At 40.2% G+C, this 19,203-nt stretch overlaps 1 protein-coding gene across 1 annotated transcript in view; it reads left to right on the forward strand.

The window, feature by feature from the left end:
- The first annotated feature begins 125 nt into the window (after positions 1–125).
- The window catches only part of LARGE2 (LARGE xylosyl- and glucuronyltransferase 2), a 56,803-nt gene continuing 37,725 nt past the window's right edge, over positions 126–19,203 (forward strand). The window contains exon 1 of the mRNA XM_058161733.1: positions 126–276. The gene's annotated coding sequence lies outside the window, so the exon portion shown is untranslated. The remainder of the gene's footprint in view (positions 277–19,203) is intronic.

Here is a 19,203-nt window from a genome sequence, read left to right on the forward strand (position 1 = left end):
GGACACACATACACCCCCACCCTACCCTGGCCCCGCCTCTCTCCTGGTCCCGCTCGGCATTCTACCTCTGCGCCTGCGCAGCACCTGCTCCGAAGCCGGCGCGAGCGAAAGCAATCGAACCCTGAGTGGAAATAAGCCAGAGGGAAGAATGAGCCGAGCGCGAGGAGGTTCAGACTAGCAGGCGCGCCCGCTTGCTGGAGGTGGAAAGGAGGGAACTTTTACAAGGGCTGGAGGGGAGGCGCGCGCCGTCGTGGCAGCAGCGCGCGGCACTGCCAGGTGTGAGTATTGCGCGGGGACGCGGGTTGCCATCGACTTTCCTTGCACCGCGCCGACGGGGTTGGTTGCCCCCGACTCACCTCCCCGGTCGGCGCTTGATGCAGCTCCTTTTCTCAGGCGTGGCTGTCTTCGGCGAGAGGGTCCAAACGCTGCCAGCAAATGTCGCTTTTGCAGAGGAGGCGGCTAATCATAAGGAAAGCGCTAGGTGGAGGAGATGGGCTCGGGCGAGGGCTGTTGGTTTTGTGTTGTTGTTTTTTTTGGTGGGGGGGGATGTGCCGGGGACGCCCTTTGCCTCTCTTTGGAGAGGATGCCCAGCAGGTGTCTTGTCTAATAGGGTGTCCTCTCCTGGGAGAGAGAGCATATGGGGGAAACGGCCTGACGGGGGAATGATACCAGAGGCTGGTAGGGGAAGTCTCCTGTCCCTGAGAGACCTTACCGTAAAAATAGAAGCCCTCTCTCGCTTTGCAGCACCGACTGGCACGTGGTTTGGTGGCTCCCTGCGCTAAAGTGAAGTAATAATAGTTGGCGCTATAATAAGAGCGTCTGCTTGACAATGCTCCATGCCCGGTGTCTTTTTGGCTTACTGCTACCTTAGAAAGGCTTTCTCTCTGACTGGATCGCGTGTCTTTCTTTATTTAGAAGTCCGCGGCTATAATTCCACGCGTCTCTGGGTAGAAGCAAACGCCCTAAAGTTTAAACTCTTGGAGGCGGACTTAAAAATAAATGGGAGGTCGGCCCAGATACCTCATAGGATTCTTTTTTTTTAAGAGATCAATTCGGAGATAGGTACTATTAGATTTTTGGACTTACTGATTTGGGGGATATCTCACCATAGACTCTAGACTAGAGCAAAGTTTCCCAAACTGCCTTAATTCTCTCATACGGAATTGGCGGTGTGTGTGTGTGAATGACATTTTTAGTTACATTATAACAATAAACGCAATAAATTTTCCCAAAATTTCATTAGATTATTTTCATTGTTCATTTTGGGGGTTTGTATTTTTAGGCAAGCTCTTTACATTAAGATAACACAAAGGGACTTGTGATGGCAAAAAAGTTTAGGAACCCCTGCCTTGGAGAATAATATATAGGTAGCCTTCACTTACTGACCATTCGGAGTCTGTCACAGTTACAGTGGTATACTGATTTAAATTAGTACAAAATTAGCATATACATTCCCCTTGCATTTCCATTTTTTTCATTGTGCTCCTTGATTTTTATTACTGAACGTTGAAGATCATTTGCATTTTCAACTATATAATCCCAAAAGATAAGTATCAAACAAACCAGTTCTGTTTGTGGAAGGGAATATCATCCAGAATTATTGGTGGACATTCCAGATGCAGGTAGCTCCCAAATCCACAACCACTCAATCTTCCTAGGATTGACCCTGAGCCTTTTCTTCCCCATCCAGACTTGCACACACTCACGGTACTAAGATATGGCATTGCTTGGTCAGCCTAGGATTGATAGCTAAAGCTGGTTATCATCAACATACGGATGATACTAACCCCATGTTAGTAGGTGACCTTAATCAACAGCTTCATGTAGATGTTGAACAGCAGTGGGAAGAGGAGAAGAACTCTTAGAAGTCACACACAGCAAGTGTGGGGCTGAGTATGTCCTACCAAATCAGCACCAAATGAAATTGGTGATAAAGGAAGAAAGAATAATAACTGCAATAATATGCTCAATCTTAAAGTCCTGAGCCAACCAGAATGATACCATCTTCTGTGATATAAAAGGCCACCAAGAGATCAAGAAGTGCAATCAGTGCTGTACTTAGGCTGAAACCCAATTAAAAAGGGTCACTGAAATTTTGTCTACAGATTTATTAATTTCCTTCCTTCCTTCCTTCCTTTTCCTAAAGAATAAAAAGTCTTCTTTATCTGGTTTTGGTTTTTTTTGCCGTATAATGGCGCCCCCATTCTCTATTTCTTCACCCAACAGACTGTTGGGATAAGAAATGGCTGCTTTTGCAAAGAAATCAGGGTAAAAAACTGTTACATTTAACCACACCTCCTATGTTTCCCAGCCAGCTGGGAACAATGGGATTTGCAGTACCCAATTTCAAGAGGATACCATTTATGGAAGACTGCAATTTCACTTACCGTATTTAATAAACATCCATCCTGGTTTAGCAATTATATTCTCAAGTATCATTTTTTATCAACTTCTTTGATGGCAATTTAGAAATTTAAGCCTATGTTGAGTTTAAAATATTATTTGGCAATAGATTAAAGTAGTAGGACCTGGCTTGATTTGCTTTTGGTTTGCAACTAACTGGGAAATAACCCAGTGGGGCCTGAAGTACAGAACAGGGAAATAAAGAAGAGGTGTCTTATTAGTAGACTTATGCTTTTGAGGAAGATTATTTATAGAAGTGTCAAAAATGAAGAGGACTGTCAAATTGCTGTGTATATCCCTGAAGTATATCCCATACTTCTGTTGGCCATGTGCCCCACAAGTACTGGTTACAGAAGCTTTCAATCATTTCAGAAATTGTGTAATCAATGGTAATGCACAAGAGATGACATTTCTAAGGCCAGGATGACTCTGCAGTTCCAGGTGAGGGTTCTTTCCATTAATGCAACTTGTTTTGTTGTCAGCAACTCTGTAATACAGCTGCAATTTATCCTGCTGAATAGGACTGCCGTGAGCAATTTACTAGAAAGCTGGGCCTGAGGGTTACATTCTTTTTGTTAATATCTGTGGGGTTGCGGCTAATGTGATAGTAAACATCTACCCTTGTCTGTTTATAATGGGCTGATACTGATAATTCAGAAAAAAGATTTATGTGAAATATTAAAGCTTTACCTTGGAGACTGTAGAAGTAGATATTACGAAGGTGAATTCTTTCTCCCAACCTCATATTTGTGTGGGTGTAGGATTGGCTGTGAATTAGCAGACTGCTGCAGGGTGTATGGGCTTAATCTTACCAATACCTGACATTAGACATTTAGAAACTTAAAGGTCTTTTTCAAAGAACTTGACAACTAAAAAAAAGGTCAAACATACCTTTCTCATCCAAATGTCAGTCACCTATGCCAGTAGTTTAAAGCAAGAACAGCCTAAATGGATGATGAAAGAAAAGCTTGTATTGGATGGCAGCCACCCCTGCCATCCACTGGCCATGCATGATTCCCTGATTCCCCCCATCCCTGAGTGATTTCTGTCACTGCTTTGCCAGTAATCAACCAAACTGGGCCTAAAAATGTATAAGCCCAAAATGGGGGAGCAAGGTGAATTTTCTGTGCCCCAAATTATATTGTTCAGGTTGTCTTCTAGTTCTCTTGTTAGGCTACAAGCAGTTAATAATCATTCATACAATGACTGTTCAAAGTTACAGCCATGCTAAATGGATGCTGTACCACAGATCAAAATCTGGGCACCTGGGGCACTTCAACTCCCACCCATCTGCCTATCTTCCCACCTTCCATCTCTGCCCTTTTGGTTGCTTTGCACTCCATTGCCTCTGCAGGCCTTATGGGGACCATCCATCATTCATACTGGCTCCATTCCTTAGCTGCTTAATTTACATTCTCGACTTCAACAAGAAGCAGTAGAGATTAGTGTCTTTCTGTTCCTTTTAAGATTCAAAATACCAAATTATTCTGAAAAAGCATGTGAATTAATAGATAGGTTTTGCTGTTGTGGCAGTTTTCAGGCAAATAGAGCAATTATTTGGCTTTCCAGGGCTGATAGCTATCAATTTCAATTTGATAGATTGTGTGTCATCTTTTTTAATTCCAGCAGCTAAACAGAGATGGGATCTTTAAGTTAGTTGCAATGTTTAATCCATATACCAGCAAATGATTCAAGGAATTTGTGAAACAAAGAATTTCGCATGTAAATTTTGCATGGGGCTGCTGCAGGTTTTTGGAAATTATTGAGTGGCATAATGATAGCTGGAATAATTGTTGAGTTTATCAACAAAAACATTTCTTGAATTTTATGAATCCTGTTTGAATAAAAGTTAGGAGCTTCTGCAAGTGAATGGCTAAAATTATTCTGAGACTAAGAATTAGGCTTCTGAATTACACAAGGAGATTTAAGAAATGTTTACTACATACTTTAGATATTTTACTTCACTTATAATTTAAGTAATATAGCAAAATCAGTTGCCTTATTTGCCAGCTGCTATTTCAGGAATGCTAGTCTGCTCCTGTCAGTGTTGAGTAACATTCAGTATGGGAAATTTACTCTTATTTTCAGTTACTTTCCTACTGGCTTTTTCAGAAGCAATTCCTTGCAATACCAGGAACTGACTGGTTTCCTCATTGTACACAATTTACTAGACTACTTGAAAGTTGTTATCCCCCCTGATTGATAATGAATAAAAATTCAAGCCAATTAAATTGTGTGAGCTCTTTAGAAACACATTGAATATGCACATCCCTACTACTAGTAGCTGAGGATTAGGGGACACTATCCAGTAAAATAACAGGGCATTAGGTTGTGAAAATGTATTTCAGAAAGTAAGTTGGATGGAAATATTAGAAAGGAGCTTAACTAAGAAAGGTCCTTCTTTGCCTTATAAGCTATTGGTACGGTATATTCAGCATTTCTCTGTAGGAAGATTGTGATCCTTATCTGAAGTAAAGATGGGCATCCTTGACTTTATAGTATCTGGTTTTTTTTTAATTATTTAAAAGCTTTGAATTTCACTAATCAAAGCTAGTTGCAATGAAATTATTTTACCCCCAAAGTAACACATTTTGTAAAATGTCAAAAATCTAGCAGAATTGGATCTGGTCATAAAATAGTGTGTGTGACAACTTCAAAAAGAATTTGTGGGGGTGGGGGGATCTTGGCAACATTGGGGAAGAGGAGCCTCTAACTCCAGCTCTCCTATATGATATGTGTGGTTGCTTGCCTAGCTATTGTAAAGGGCACAAAAGCCTTTCAGCTACAAATTCCAGTAGCCAGATGTTCTGGATTGTTGATTTCTTGGTTGCCTCCCTTGAGATAAAAGAATTAGGAGCTCAGTTCTGATCCGGGGAGGATTTGATATTTGCCAGTTTTTTGGATGGGAAACTCTGGTTCTGCAGTTTTTCATTCTGCTGCGAGTGAATAATGCCTTTTCTCTGAGCCCTTCCTTTAAAATTGTGGTTGCCTGTTTTCCTTAGGTGCCTCTTTACCTCTCATTAGTGCAGGACCTGGCATGTTTGCTGCAGGCATCCTGTTTTTCCCCCCCTTTCTTCTTTCTTTCTGTGAGCCTTGATGGGATTTGTCAAGACCTTTCCTTTCCCCCCTCCCCTCTATTGAACTTTCAAACAAAAGGAATGGCAGGAAGAAAAGCGCCTAAGAGGAGGATTGATCCAGGAGAGAGAAAGTTGTTGAAGACATTTTGATCCCTTTATTATTTCAGAATTGAAGGAAAGAGAGAGAGGTTAAAACCAGCGGCAATATCTTTTCATTTAGATGCTGGGCTCCTTTAGTGACATGGTTTTAACTTAGGTTGTAATGTTTCAGTAAGTTTCTGAAAATTGCTCTTTGTGCTGGCCTTCAAACAGAATTACTATCTTGAGGCACAAGATTATCCCATTTATTCAGTTTGAATTGTTATTGACTGGAGCAAGAAATGCAGAATACAATTATTGTTGTTTATCCCCTGACAGTAAACATACTAAAGCCCAAGGTTCCCTAATGCATTTTGAATTGCCACTAATTTTAGTATTTCATTTGAGTATGATCTCAGGTTGCTGTATTATTCCCCTGCTGCCAGCACTTGGCATATCCTTCTCGCTTATCAGTAAATAACAGGTAAGCGCAGAATTTTGTTGTTTTTTTTGTTCATTGTATGAAATACTCACCAACACAATCCCAAATATCTTTATCACTTCCTAGTTTTGGATCTCAGAACTCTGGGTTCAGCCTGACCCAACTCAGGGCGCAACAGCGGCAGCCGCTTCAGCCCCATGATCTATAACCTCCCTTCTTCAATTCCTGGGTCATCTGACTCCAGGAAGGCTTTGTGTTCCTCCACATAGGCCGTAGCCTCCGCAATTGTACTGATTTTTTCGTAATGCCCTCCCGGAAAATCATCAATCCCTCTGGCATCAGCCATCTGAAGCCCACTCCTTCTGGTACAATTTGCTTGACAAAAATAATATTTCTTTCTTTTTCACGTACCTGTCTGGGAATCTGCCTCAGAATGGCTATCTCCTGCCCCTGTAAATCAGTGCCCCACTCCTATGTTTTCTAAGAATTTCATCTCTCGTCTCTCTTCTCACAAATTTGACATGAACCTCTGGGAACTGCATGCGTGCGTGCATATTGCGAATTAACTCTATAAACTCGATCCACATCCCAATTCATGAAATCAACACCTCTCCCAAGAAATTCTCCCAACAATTTAGTCACAACATCTCTCAAGTCTTCTTGGTCCACTTCTTCCAAATTTTGAAACCTAAGGAAATAAGACATTTTATCCATCTGTAGTCCAAGCACAGCATTGCCTGTCGTCTCCTCTCTTTTCTGCACTGCCCGCATCTCTCCCTCCAGACCTTCCACTTTCTGCTTGTTTTCTGCTGAGACTTGTTGAGTATCCTTTAAATCCTTTTGGATAGTCACAATTTCTGCTCTTATTTCCGTTTGGCCTCTTTGCAAATCATCCAGTTTCTTGTCCATATTGGATAACTTTTCCAGAATTCTCTCCATCTCTCCAGCAGTTGGTTTCTGACCTTTTGCCATTTGAAAAAAAAAAGAATCAAAATCCTCAGGCAAGCACAGTATCCTTGTAATTTCCTCCGGATCCACCAGGGGGCACTCACAGGAGCAACGAGTCCAGAGTACAGTTAGTCAACCAGGAAGCCGAAGGGAAGTGATGTCATCAAAATTCTCATAGTGAAGGCGGAAGCTGGACGCCACCACTGTTCCCCAGAAGGAGGGGGGGCCTCAAACCTTCCCTCCTAAATTTCTCCATCACCTCTTCTCCAGAGCTCCACAAAACCGTAATCTTCTTATTTTAAGTTCTCCTCTCTCCAGAATAACTCGTGCTCCTTCCAACCGCAGGGGAGAAAAACCCCCGCACTCCGGAGCAGTCCACCACGCCACCGATATTCCCTTCCTTCTCCTCCTCAATTCTTCTCCGCTCCCTGTTCACCACCAGGCTGCTGCAGTTATAAATCCAATGCCCGGTGTCACGGGCACAGCGCCCAGGCGACGACCAAAATAATGGCCGCGGCCTGTGGCCTCCGAACCCCGCCAAGCCTAGGACGCGCCAGCATCGGTCCCCACAGTCCTGTATGTCGGCTGGGAGACCCCTGGCGAGCCGTCCGTGCGGCAGGTGTCCTTTTCGGAACACCTGGCCCCTGGGGGCCTCGGCGGCGGCCGGATTCGGGCGCTGGAGGCAGGAGAAGCCTTCCAGACGTCCGTTGCCGCTGGATACCGGAAGTCGTCTCCCGTTTTTTTTTTTTTTTTTTTTTTTTTTTTTTTTTTTTTAATTATTTAAAAGCTTTGAATTTCACTAATCAAAGCTAGTTGCAATGAAATTATTTTACCCCCAAAGTAACACATTTTGTAAAATGTCAAAAATCTAGCAGAATTGGATCTGGTCATAAAATAGTGTGTGTGACAACTTCAAAAAGAATTTGTGGGGGTGGGGGGATCTTGGCAACATTGGGGAAGAGGAGCCTCTAACTCCAGCTCTCCTATATGATATGTGTGGTTGCTTGCCTAGCTATTGTAAAGGGCACAAAAGCCTTTCAGCTACAAATTCCAGTAGCCAGATGTTCTGGATTGTTGATTTCTTGGTTGCCTCCCTTGAGATAAAAGAATTAGGAGCTCAGTTCTGATCCGGGGAGGATTTGATATTTGCCAGTTTTTTGGATGGGAAACTCTGGTTCTGCAGTTTTTCATTCTGCTGCGAGTGAATAATGCCTTTTCTCTGAGCCCTTCCTTTAAAATTGTGGTTGCCTGTTTTCCTTAGGTGCCTCTTTACCTCTCATTAGTGCAGGACCTGGCATGTTTGCTGCAGGCATCCTGTTTTTCCCCCCCTTTCTTCTTTCTTTCTGTGAGCCTTGATGGGATTTGTCAAGACCTTTCCTTTCCCCCCTCCCCTCTATTGAACTTTCAAACAAAAGGAATGGCAGGAAGAAAAGCGCCTAAGAGGAGGATTGATCCAGGAGAGAGAAAGTTGTTGAAGACATTTTGATCCCTTTATTATTTCAGAATTGAAGGAAAGAGAGAGAGGTTAAAACCAGCGGCAATATCTTTTCATTTAGATGCTGGGCTCCTTTAGTGACATGGTTTTAACTTAGGTTGTAATGTTTCAGTAAGTTTCTGAAAATTGCTCTTTGTGCTGGCCTTCAAACAGAATTACTATCTTGAGGCACAAGATTATCCCATTTATTCAGTTTGAATTGTTATTGACTGGAGCAAGAAATGCAGAATACAATTATTGTTGTTTATCCCCTGACAGTAAACATACTAAAGCCCAAGGTTCCCTAATGCATTTTGAATTGCCACTAATTTTAGTATTTCATTTGAGTATGATCTCAGGTTGCTGTATTATTCCCCTGCTGCCAGCACTTGGCATATCCTTCTCGCTTATCAGTAAATAACAGGTAAGCGCAGAATTTTGTTGTTTTTTTTGTTCATTGTATGAAATACTCACCAACAAGATCACTGGCAAAATCATAATTAGATAAGGGATTGAGCAGTTGCCTTCTGTGCCACAACCTTTCAATCTGGAAGCCTTACCTGAATTGCCCAAAAATGCCAAAAGATTGCCAAAATATAACATGGTGGTTCAGCTTTTGCTTATACCAGAAACCTCTGCAGAGAGGAATTCATGCTGATCTCAATGAGATTCAAGGAAAACATCCTCCTCTTCATTATATTTTGCATGGGGAGAGAAGACCCTGAAATGAATCATTAAAAAGTGTGATATTGGAGCAGCCATACAAAGGAAGTACTCCACTAGGAAGTATGGTGAAATATATTTATATATAAAGATACAGTTAAAAACATGACCTTTCCTCCAATACATTTCAATGCCTCATTTATAGACATGGTCTTTCATAATCATATATTGCATTTTTTTTGTCTGTTTGACCCCAGTGGCTCACAACAATTTTGTATGTTTGCTTCTACATGCATGTGTGGTTGGGAGAGTGGGTTATGAGGATAGTGCCATATTTTAGATATGAGGAACCTAGTTCCATAAAAGACTTCGTTTTTTAATTTTCAAATTTGTAAAGTTGTAAACATACATGCTTACATACATACATAGATGGATACAAAGAGAAGGAAGTGTTACAAATACACATTATCTCTGAAACATCTGATATTCTTGCTGTGGAAAGAAATGGAGAGCAAGTTGGGCAGTGCAAATTGTTTCAGTTACCTTCAGCTTCATAGAGATTTTTCTAATTTTAGCGTGTTGCTTCTCTTTAGACCAAAAATGAGACTTGTGAATTGCTAGGATACTACAGGACCAGAAATAACTCTTCCCAGCGAGGATCTGTGGTGTGTGGGTGGCATTCGCTACATGGTGTATTTGTGCCATTTGTACACATGGAAAGAAACACCAACTGTGCCTGCTATCTGTCTTTGCCCGGGTATCAGGTTATCACCACACTCTCTTGATAGATTGGAACACTGCATTCCAAAGTGACATCTCTGTATTATTTCTTAAAGAGCGAGGTTTGGGCTATTAAAACAATTGTCCTGGTGCCTTTCAGATCACTTCCCCAAACAAAATTCCCACCCTGAGCAGCATTTTGGAATGTTGCTGCTGTATGTTTGTGTAATTGGATAGTTAGCCTTGGTTCCTTTTTTTCTTTTTTTAAGTGAGCTATTTAAGGTCATCTTCCTGAAGAGTGTAAGGTTTGTTTGTTTGTTTTGCCCCAAAGGCAGAAAGAATGATTAAGGGGTAAAGGAACTGGATATAGTGGAAGAAGCAAACTATCCATGTGCAGAAGAGATCCTGAAAGAGCATGACATCAACAGAGCCTTGCGCAATGTCAGATAGCTATACAAAAGCCCTGATCTCTGTCTTTGCCAGTTTACCCATTAACCCAGAATAATGGGGAAAGCCATGCCTGCCTTGTGTGCCCATGCAGAATAATTACTTGCATAGGGGCCTGACTAAAATCTGTCATCTTTATGGGAACAGAGGCAGAGGAATGCTAGGGCTTGGATAGAGCTATAAGTTAGACGGTATAGCTACAGACATCACCTTTTCTTTGATTATTTATGTAGAACCACTATCACAAATTTATGTCTCATGTAATGAATTACAGTGATTTGCTTAACAACTGCAGTGGAAATGACGACTTTCATAATCATGTGACATTTCACTTTACAAATGTGGCATTTAGTGACAGAGTTGCCAGTCCTGATTGTGGTTAGTAAATGAGGACTACCTGTAGAGATTATTTATTTAGGCTTTATGGATTTTATGTCTGAGTTTACATTACATGTTCTCAGCAAATTTGTGTGTATCTATGCCTCTCTCTCTCATTGAAAACTTTTATTTTGCATTTAAAATATAATTTACATGAGATAGCTGGGTCCTCAGAGTGGAAGTGAAGGAAGTCTCAGGACCTGACCCCTAAAAGAGGGGAGCAATTGCTGTGTTGAGTCTGGGAGAGAATAGAAGAACTGTCAGGTCATTGCACAGGGGGCTAATGCCACTCTGAATTTTTGTCCTTCATTGTCATCTCTCTGAATAACTGCTTTTTCACTTAAAGAAAAGTGGAACAGCTAAATGCTGTATTCTCTATGGGTTTTATTAGTTTAATCCTTCAAGTTAAGCTTGACACTTAGACACTTTCTGAATATGTCCATGTAATTTTTGGCAATGATAAGGAAGTGCTCCCCCTCCCCTCCCTCCCTCATGTTTTTTCAGTTTTCTGATTTAGCATATAGCTCTGAGATTTCCTCTTGGTCTCCCATGTGAAACAATGTCTTAGGCAAATAAAAATTCCCTTAGGCTCAAATATAGGAAAAAAAGAGACAATATGCAAAGGAAGTTGGACTAATGGATAATGTCCTTCCATTATTTTTATGACATAGGCATCAATTGTAAAAAAAAAAGTCCTATAACTAACAATGGATTTAGTGCCATTTTGGGGTCTCGCAATGACATAAATTGAGCCTTGTCATTTGTATCGTAGGTAACTTGATGAGTTTTAGCTCCACATTCACAGACAAAATGTAATTGCGGTTCTTTCTCTGCAGAAGATGAATAGGTCATTGTAGCAAGAAAAGATCTACCTTTCTTATTCTAGCACCATCAAAACATGGTGAACTACAATTCCCATGAATTGGTCTGAAACCTGTGCGGATCAATAAGTTCAGTAAAGTTGCCATAGATGATCCCTTATCATAGGGCCGAAGACATGAAAGGAAGAATCTTGTAGATCATTAGAATAGAATAGAATAGAATAGAATTTTATTGGCCAAGTGTGATTGGACACACAAGGAATTTGTCTTGGTGCATATGCTCTCAGTGTTACATAAAAGAAAAGATACGTTCATCAAGGTACAACATTTACAACACAATTGATGATCAATATATCAATATAAATCATAAGGATTGCCAGCAACAAGTTATAGTCATACAGTCATAAGTGGAAAGAGATTGGTGATGGGAACTATGAAACGATTAATAGTAGTGCAGATTCAGTAAATAGTCTGACAGTGTTGAGGGAATTATTTGTTTAGCAGAGTGATGGCCTTCGGGAAAAAACTGTTCTTGTGTCTAGTTGTTCTGGTGTGCAGTGCTCTATAGCGTCGTTTTGAGGGTAGGAGTTGAAACAGTTTATGTCCAGGATGCGAGGGATCTGCAAATATTTTCACGGCCCTCTTCTTGATTCGTGCAGTATACAGGTCCTCAATGGAAGGCAAGTTGGTAGCAATTATTTTTTCTGCAGTTCTAATTATCCTCTGAAGTCTGTGTTTTTCTTGTTGGGTTGCAGAACCGAACCAGACAGTTATAGAGGTGCAAATGACAGACTCAATAATTCCTCTGTAGAATTGGATCAGCAGCTCCTTGGGCAGTTTGAGCTTACTGAGTTGGCGCAGAAAGAACATTCTTTGTTGTCCTTTTTTAATGATGTTTTTGATGTTAGCTGTCCATTTGTGATCTTGCGATATGATAGAACCCAGAAATTTGAAGGTTTCTACTGTTGATACTGTGTTGTCAAGTATTGTGAGAGGTGGAAGTATGGAAGGGTTTTTCCTAAAGTCTACCACCATTTCTACGGTTTTGAGTGTGTTCAGTTCCAGATTGTTTTGGTTGCACCACAAGGCTAGTCGTTCGACCTCTCGTCTATATGCGGATTCGTCATTGTCTCGAATGAGACCAATCACTGTTGTGTCATCTGCGAACTTCAGTAGCTTAACAAATGGGTCATTGGAGATGCAGTCATTGGTATACAGAGAGAAGAGAAGTGGGGAGAGCACACAGCCTTGGGGGGCCCCTGTGCTAATTGTACAGGTATTTGATGTGATCTTGCTTAGCTTCACCTGCTGCTTCCTGTTTGTTAGGAAGCTTGTGATCCACTTACAAGTCTGTTCCGGTACCTGTAGCTGGTTTAGCTTAGTTAGAAGAATGTCTGGAATGATGGTATTGAATGCTGAACTAAAGTCTACAAAAAGGACCCTTGCATAGGTCTTTGGAGACTCAAGATGTTGTAGGATGTAGTGCAGAGCCATATTAACAGCATCATCTGTTGATCTATTTGCTCGGTATGCAAATTGCAAGGGTCTAAGAGCGGATTCGTGATGGTTTTCAGGTAGGAAAGCACTAGCCTTTCAAAGGTTTTCATGACTACAGATGTTAGAGCAACTGGTCTGTAGTCATTCAGTTCCTTGATGGTGGGCTTCTTCGGCACTGGGATGATGGTAGAGCGTTTGAAGCAAGAAGGAACATAGCACATCTCTAGTGATTTATTGAAAATATGGGTGAAGATGGGGCCAATTGGTCAGCACAGACTTTTAAGCAAGAAGGAGTTATCTTGTCTGGGCCTGGAGCTTTTCCTGCCTGTTGTCTGTGAAATAGGTCCTGCACTTCCTTTTCTGTGATCACTAGGGTTGTGAACCCAATGAAATGGGGTCAGTTGTAGGAGGCTTGACTGTTGTTGGTGTGTCTGAGATGGGGGTTGTGGAGATAGGTGGCTGTAGTTTCCTTTCAAACCTGCAGTAAAACTCATTCAGGTCATCTGCCAGTTGTTGATTACCTTCAGCCTGGGAAGGAGGTTTGCCATAGCCGGTGATATTTTTAAGAGTTTTCCACATGTTTGCTGGTTCATTTGCTGAAAATTGATTCTTTAGCTTTTCAGAGTAGCTTCTTTTTGCTGCTCTTATCTCCCTTGTTAGTGCATTTCTGGCCTGATTGTACAGCATTTTATCACCTTTTCTGTAGGCTTCCTCTTTGGAATGTCGTAGCTGCTTAAGTTTATGTGTAAACCAAGGTTTGTTATTACTGTGTATTCGCAAGTTCCTTGTAGGTACACATAGGTCTTCACAGAAGCTGACATATGATGTTACAGTATCTGTGAGTTCATCCAGGTCTGCAGAGGTATCTTTAAAAATATTCCAATCAGTGCAGTCAAAACATGCCTGTAGCTTTAATTCTGATTCCTCCGTCCAGGTTTTCACTGATTTAATTATTGGTTTTATGGCTTTAAGTCTTTGCCTGTAAGCAGGTACAAGGTGAATCATGCAATGATCAGAGTGTCCTACAGCTGCACGTGGTAAAGACCGATAGGCATCTTTTAGTGTTGTGTAGCAGTGGTCTAGAGTATTCTTGCCTCTGGTGGGACAATTGACATGCTGAAAGTATTTTGGTAGTTCTTTCCTTAAGTTTGCCTTGTTTAGATCTCCCAAAACAATGGCCAGTGAATCAGGGTGTTTGGCTTCAGCCTCCATGATTTGGTCAGCTAGAGTTCGTAATGCCTCGTTTACACAGGCTTGTGGTGGGACATAAACAGCAATTAGAAGAAATGAGGAAAATTCACGAGGCGAATAGTAAGGTTTGCAGTTGATAATTAGAGTCTCTAAATTGTTGTCACAGAACTTGTAAATTATGTTAAAATCTTGACACCAGGATGAATTAATATATAGGCATAAGCCTCCTCCTTTCTTTTTACCAGATGTTTCTGGAATTCTGTCTGATCGTTCAATTTGAAATCCTGGAATGTTCAGGCTGCTATTTTCAATTATCATTTAAACTCTCCTGTGAAGGAAATCCAGAACTAAAACATCTCCAACCAACAGCTAGATTAAAGTAAAGTCTCCCTAAAGCCAAATAAGTTTTCTGGCAGTGCTTTTTTTGCCACTGTCCTCCTCTGGATTTTTTAAAACTTCCCAGACTGGTTCACAGCAGTGATATTTCCACATGGTTCCCACCCCCCCAAATCCTGGTATTAACCAGAGATGAGCCTGCTTTGATTCCAAAATCAGCTGGGGTTGGTTAGGTGCTGTTGGTTGCTGAGTAATACTAGCTTAATTTGACAAAGAATTGAGGTTAATCAAAATGTTTTAAGGAAGTGAATACCTCAAACAGCATTAGGCATGCGAGCAGAATGCAACATAATAGTTAAGGACAAATAGAAAATAGGATTTTTTAAAAGTGACAGAAAGTTAAGTATTTTCTTTGGCCAGCAATTGTCAGAAGAATATATAAAATACATAGTATAAGAGGACGTTAGCTTTAGGGAGGCAAGATAGAAAGAACTGACTCACATCTGTCTCATGGTAAACTGGTTAACAAAGACTACCCTTAGTAGGGAGCCTCCAGTCATATTGCTACCAATATTTGTCCAAAGCAAGTAAAGAACTGCTGAGGAACATCGCTCAAAGCCTGGAAAGATGAAGGGAAAGATTAAGTCTTCTTGTAAGGAAGGAGAAGGATTTTTCCTTATGTCCAATTGTCACAATTGAAAATATAGGATTGGGGAAACATGGGCCTCCTTTATCTGGGCTATTCGTTTTCTACCTCCAGGTCTAGATCATAACAGTTTTCTGTTTTATCTGAAGCATCAGGAAATGAAAAGTCCTGGAGAAAAAAAGATAGTATAAGTAGTCCATACTTAGCAGCTGCCTCATGACCGCAGTTGTAACAAAGTTGAAAAAGTAACTGGCTTTCACAGATCTTTAAGGCAAAGAAAAGATGAAGTAAGATCATAAGCGCACCCCTCTGATTTATTTATTTATTTAGCATATGACATAAAGTACATAGTTAACAGTAGTAAAAATACATATATGGTGGGATAGAAATATGTAGTCAATTTTGAAATCAAGTTATATATAAGTTATAGGTTACATTTTGAAATACGTGGGTTAGAATAATAGAATAGAATTTTATTGGCCAAGTGTGATTGGACACACAAGGAATTTGTCTTGGTACATATGCTCCCAGTGTACATAAAGGAAAAGATACCTTCATCAAGGTACAATACTTACAATTAATATATTTAATGATAGTCATAGGCTACAAATAAGCAATCAGAAAACAATATCAGTATAAATCGTAAGGATACAAGTAACAAAGTTACAGTCATAACTGGAAGGAGATGGTGATAAGAACGATGAGGAGATTAATAATAGTGCAGATTTAGTAAATAGTTTGACGGTGTTGAGGGAATTATTTGTTTAGCAGAGTGATGGCATTCGGGAAATAACTGTTCTTGTGTCTAGTTGTTCTGGTGTGCAGTGCTCTATAGTGTCATTTTGAGGGTAGGAGTTAAAACAGTTTATGTCCTGGATGTGAGGGATCTGTAAATATTTTCATGGCCCTCTTCTTGATTCGTGCAGTATACAGGTCCTCAATGGAAGGCAGGTTGGTAGCAATTGTTTTTTCTGCAGTTCTAATTATTTATTTTATTTATTTATTTATTTATTTATTTGATTTGATTTTTATACCGCCCTTCTCCCGAAGGACTCAGGGCGGTGTACAGGCATAATAAAACCGACAATACAATATACAAGTTTAAAATACGATTTAAAAAACTTATTTTAAATTAGCCCAATGATTAAAATTTACCATACTAAAAAAAACCCATTTAAAATTAATAAATTTAAACATTAAAATCCCAATTTAAGCCAGCCCCGCGCGGATAAAAAGATGAGATAATTATCCTCTGAAGTCTGTGTCTGTCTTGTTGGGTTGCAGAACCAAACCAGAGAGTTATAGAGCCGCAGATGACAGATTTAATAATTCCTCTGTAGAACTGGATCAGCAGCTCCTTAGACAGTTTGAGCTTTCTAAGTTGGCACAGAAAGAACATTCTTCGTTGTGCTTTTTTGATGACGTTTTTGATGTTGGGTGTCCATTTTAGATCCTGTGATATGGTAGACCCTAGAAATTTGAAGGTCTCTACTGTTGATACTGTGTTGTCTAGTATTGTGAGAGGTGGAAGTATGGAAGAGTTTCTCCTAAAGTCTACCACCAATACGTGGGTTCATGCAAATGGAGTAAGTGTTCTATAAATTAATATCTGGGCCATTTATCCAATTAAGCACCGTATTTCTTAGTTGGAGTAAACTCTGCTTTTCCTCCTGTATAAGCTCTCGAGTGGCAAATAGTCACTATGTGATCCAGTGTCTAACAAGGAGCACCACAGTCACATTCAGGGAGGGATACTCTGCCCCATTTAAACAGAAACAGATGACATGAAAGATGCAAATCCTATTCAGGGTTTTCCACCATTGGCATTCCACCATCGTAACCCTCTTAACTTCTGTGTCAGGTCAAACATATTTTTTCTGGAATCTGGACATAAAAATATTTCAGTGGGATGTTAATAGAATTGTATCACTGCAGAATAAGCTGAATGTCTTCAGTACAGAATAAAACTGATAATGAAAGAAAAAGTTATGTTGTGTGATGCTATTTATGTTTTTAATCCTCTATCTGCACTCTCCCCCCAGAAAATCTAAATAATAGGTAGGTGGAAAATTGGCCTGTAACGATACTCTGTTTTTGGTAGATGAAATATTTCAATAGGGTTGGGCCAGTTGTTTGGAACAAATGGTGAGATGCTTCTCATCCTTTCTTCTATGAACAATCCTCAGTTCTGCTGCCTGTTGCATCTTACCATTGGTATGACAGCATTGTTTGCTGCACAGCAGTTGGGCTTGCAGTTTCTACAGCCTCCTGTTGCTTTTTATCTGCCAGAGATGATTCCAAGCCTCTGTTTCTTTCTAAAGTAGAATTTTATCTCTTTAATATTAATAAGAATATTAAAGAATAAAAAATGAAAACGAGCAATAGTAGTCAAACAATACCAAATATCATAAAACAAGGGTACAAATTGTGTATTCTTGATCAATAACCGACAAACTACAAAAATGTTGGCAGAATGGACTAATTTGGACAGTTAAGGGACATAAAATAAAAGGTTTGCCTTGGTCACGAGTTTCAGGTGAGGAGACAAATGACTAGCCGACAAGGTAGCAATTTCAAATTAAAATAAAAAGGGACACTTGAAGAGCTGTGAAATGATTTTTCAGATTGAGGAAATTAGTACGTGACTCTGTAAACCACTTAGGGCTGTAAAGCACTGTATATAAGTCTAAGTGCTATTGCTATATCAATTTAACATAAATTAATGTAAAATCAAGTTGGCAAAAAGGCATAACTCACTCTTTTCCTTTCCCTCCCTCCCTCTCTCTCTTCCTGTGGTTTTAGCTGGCAGTGATTAAAATAATGGGAACGGTAGTAGATTTCTTAATGAAATCACTGGTCAAATATAAGACAGCTATCTGGAAAAAGTAAATTGCACATATTGTAGTACTTAGGAATAGAAAGATGTCTTCATTCATGTACTTCAAATGCCGTTATTAAAAAAAAACCTTTGCTAGAAAAAATGCAAAAAATGGGTGAACAAAATGATTGGCAAGGTAGAACCATCCCACAGGTGGAAAAGTTATGAGCTCAAGATGGGTCAATATGTGGGGACATGATAGAGGAGAATAGCAGAAGTAGAATAGAATAGAATAGAATAGAATAGAATAGAATAGAATAGAATAGAATAGAATAGAATAGAATAGAATAGAATTTTTTTATTGGCCAAGTGTGATTGGACACACAAGACAAGGAATTTGTCTTGGTGCATATGCTCTCAGTGTACATAAAAGAAAAGATACCTTCATCAAGGGTACAACATTTACAACATGAATGATGGTCATAGGGTAGAAACATGAGTAGGCCTCTCTGGTTCAGTTAAGTATATATGTGTGTGTATGTGCATGTGTGTTTTGTCTTTAAGTGAAATTTTTACTTTTGGCAACTATAAAGACAATTGTATGGTTTGCTACATATGGAATTTGTTTGTTACAAAACTTAAGTTGAGGAAAATTCCAGATAGATAAAACAATGCAGTGTTCATATTCAGTTTTGGAAGATGTTGTGGCCACTAATGCAAGGCAATTTGAAAAGTGGGATTGAATACATCCATGGAGAACAACATCACAAGCCATGAACTATGAACTCCAGAACCAGAAGCAGTAGGATACTAGATAGCAACTACTGAGAAACCAGTGTGAAATTCTTATTACACTACTAGTGGCAATCCATTGGTGGACTACTAAAGGCCCTTCAAGAGAGAGTCCTCTGATACTGCAAGGCTAATATAGTTTTCAACTCCCTTCAGGCCCAAGTTCCCACATTTAATCAAAAACACAGTTCACCCAAACAAAGCTAGCTTAAATAAATACCCTGCTCCAGAAAGAGGCTTTCTTAAAGCAGTAACTGTAAAAAAGCCTCGCACAGTTTTATTGGGAAACCACCCCACCCTTTATAGCCCTTAGAGAAGGAAGTGCAGAGGGAATTAGCTGTTGCTCCCAAAGGATCTCTCCTAGTTTTACAGTGGGGAAAAATGTGGCTTCAGGGCAGGCTTTCTGCCTACCAAAATGCGTGCACAAGTCCAGACGTGCCTGGCAGAGATGGAGGAATGAAGCAGGCTGGTC

The sequence above is a fragment of the Ahaetulla prasina genome, chromosome 1 (assembly GCF_028640845.1).
Source record: "Ahaetulla prasina isolate Xishuangbanna chromosome 1, ASM2864084v1, whole genome shotgun sequence".
NCBI lineage: Eukaryota > Metazoa > Chordata > Lepidosauria > Squamata > Colubridae > Ahaetulla > Ahaetulla prasina.